Here is a 3121-nt window from a genome sequence, read left to right on the forward strand (position 1 = left end):
ACCAACTGAGGTTCCTTGATTCCCATCCATAACCTGATTCATCGACTGGAGAGCCAGGGAGTGATCAGCAAGACTCGCTCACCCTTTAACAGTCCCATATGGCCAGTGCGAAAGTCTAATGGGGAGTGGAGACTAACAGTGGACTATCGTGGCCTAAATGATGTTACACCGCCACTGAGTGCTGCCGTGCCAGACATGCTAGAACTTCAATATGAACTGGAGTCAAAGGCAGCCAAGTGGTATGCCACAATCGATATTGCTAATGCATTTTTCTCCATCCCTTTGGCAGCAGAGTGCAGGCCCCAGTTTGCTTTTACCTGGAGGGGTGTTCAGTACACCTGGAATTGAGTGCCCCAGGGGTGGAAGCACAGCCCCACCATTTGCCATGGACTGATCCAGACAGCACTGGAACAGGGTGAAGCTCCAGAACATCTGCAGTATATTGATGACATCATTGTGTGGGGCAATACAGCAGAAGAAGTGTTTGAGAAGGGAAAGAAAATAGTCCAAATCCTTCTGAAGGCCGGTTTTGCTATCAAACAAAGTAATGTCAATGGACCTGCACAGGAGATCCAATTTTTAGGAATAAAATGGCAAGATGGACGTCATCAGATCCCAATGGATGTGATCAACAAAATAACAGCTATGTCTCTACCAACCAGCAAAAAGGAAACACAAGCGTTAGGCGTTGTGGGTTTTTGGAGAATGCATATTACAAATTACAGCCAGATCGTAAGCCCTGTCTACCAAGTGACCTGGAAGAAGAATGGTTTCAAATGGGGCCCTGAGCAACAACAAGCCTTTGAACAAATTAAACGGGTATAGTTCATGCAGTAGCCCTTGGGCCAGTCTGGGCAGGGCAGGATATTAAAAATGTGCTCTACACTGCAGCCGGGGGGAATGGCCCTACCTGGAGCCTCTGGCAGAAAGCACCAGGGGAGACTCGAGGTCGACCCCTAGGGTTTTGGAGTCCAGGATACAGAGGATCCGAAGCCCGCTCTACTCCAACTGAGAAAGAGATATTGGCAGCATATGAAGGGGTTCGAGCTGCTTCGGAATACTGAAGCACAGCTCCTGCTGGCACCCCGACTGCCGGTGCTGGGCAGGATGTTCAAAGGGAGGGTCCCCTCTACATGTCATGCAACTGATGCTGGTGTTGGAAGTGGATCGCACTAATCAAATAGGAAACTTCAGTCGCCCAGGAATCTTGGAAGTGATCATGGACTGGCCAGAAGGAAACAACTTTAAATATCACCATAGGAGGAGGTGACACGTGCTGAGGAGTCCCCACTGTATAATAAATTGCCAGAAAATGAAAAGCAATATGCCCTGTTCACTGATGGGTCCTGTCGTCTTGTGGGAAAGCATCGGAGGTGGAAAGCTGCTGTATGGAGTCCTATACGACAAGTGGCAGAAACTGCTGAAGGAGAAGGGGAGTCGAGTCAGTTTGCAGAGGTGAAAGCCATCCAGCTGGCTTTAGATATTGCTGAACGAGAAAAGTGGCCAGTCCTTTATCTCTCTACTGATTCATGGATGGTGGCAAATGCCCTGTGGGGGTGGTTGCAGCAATGGAAGCAGAGCAACTGGCAGCACAGAGGCAAACCCATCTGGGCTGCCGTATTGTGGCAAGATATTGCTGCCCGGGTAGAGAACCTGGTTGTAAAAGTTCGTCACGTAGATGCTCACGTACCCAAGAGTCAGGCCACTGAAGAACATCAAAACGACCAGCAGGTGGATCAGGCTGCTAAGATTGAAGTGGCTCAGGTGGATCTGGACTGGCAACATAAGGGTGAATTATTTATAGCTTGGTGGGCCCATGACACCTCAGGCCATCAAGGAAGAGATGCAACATCTAGATGGGCTTGTGATCGAGGGGTGGACTTAACTATGGACAGTATTGCACAGGTTATCCATGAACGTGAAACTTGTGCTGCAATCAAACAAGTCAAGCGGTTCAAGCCCCTCGAATATAGTGAATGATGGCTGAAATATAAATATGGGGAGGCCTGGCACATTGATTATATCACACTCCCACAGGCCCGCCAAGGCAAGCGCTATGTGCTCACCATGTTGGAAGCAGCCACTGGATGGTTGGAAACATATCCCGTGCCCCATGCCACCGCCCGGAACACCATCCTGGGCCTTGAAAAGCAAGTCCTGTGGTGACATGGCACCCCAGAAAGAATTGAGTCAGACAACGGGACACATTTCCGAAACACCCTCATAGACACCTGGGCCAAAGAGCACGGCATTGAGTGGGTGTATCACATCCCTTATCATGCACCAGCCTCCAGGAAAATCGAGCGATACAATGGGCTGTTAAAGACTACCCTGAGAGCAATGGGTGGTGGGACATTCAGACATTGGGATACGCATTTATCAAAAGGCACCTGGTTAGTCAACTCCAGGGGATCTGCCAATCGAGCTTGCCCTGCCCAATCAAAACTTCTATGTACTGTAGAAGGAGATAAAGTCCCTGTAGTGCACATAAAAAATATACTGGGGAAGACAGTCTGGGTTACTTCCCCCTCTGGCAAAGGCAAACCCATTCGTGGGATTGCTTTTGCTCAAGGACCTGGGTGCACTTGGTGGGTGATGCGAAAGGATGGGGAAGTCCGATGTGTTCCTCAAGGGGATTTGATTTTGGGTGAAAATAGCCAATGAACTGAATGGTATGATGTTAATTGCTGTATAATACTGTATGTCATCTCTTCTATGGTTGCTGTATGCCACATCAATGGTATTACAGTTAGAATTGCCAGTTTAATGAAAATGAACTTTGATGAAACCGTGTTGGAATGAGAACTGGCTTCAGCATGCAACAATCCAACACCGCACACCATCTCTCCTGCCCTGAAAGACTGTGTTGACAGATGGAACCCAAAGTCATGGACTAAATGAACTCAGTGGACGTTTTAGAGGGATGGCCCATAGACAAAGGGAATGATATCTGTGTGTATATATCAAGACAGGGATAGTGGTGGTGATTAATTAGAACGCATTGGAAAGGGGAGGGCCTGTGCATGATGTAGATGGTATAGAATAAGGGTGTTATAGACCACCCAACCAGGATGAAGAGGCAGACAAAATATTCTATTAGCAGCTGGGAGAAGTCTCACGA

The sequence above is a fragment of the Pelecanus crispus genome, chromosome W (genome assembly GCF_030463565.1).
Source record: "Pelecanus crispus isolate bPelCri1 chromosome W, bPelCri1.pri, whole genome shotgun sequence".
NCBI classification, from domain to species: domain Eukaryota; kingdom Metazoa; phylum Chordata; class Aves; order Pelecaniformes; family Pelecanidae; genus Pelecanus; species Pelecanus crispus.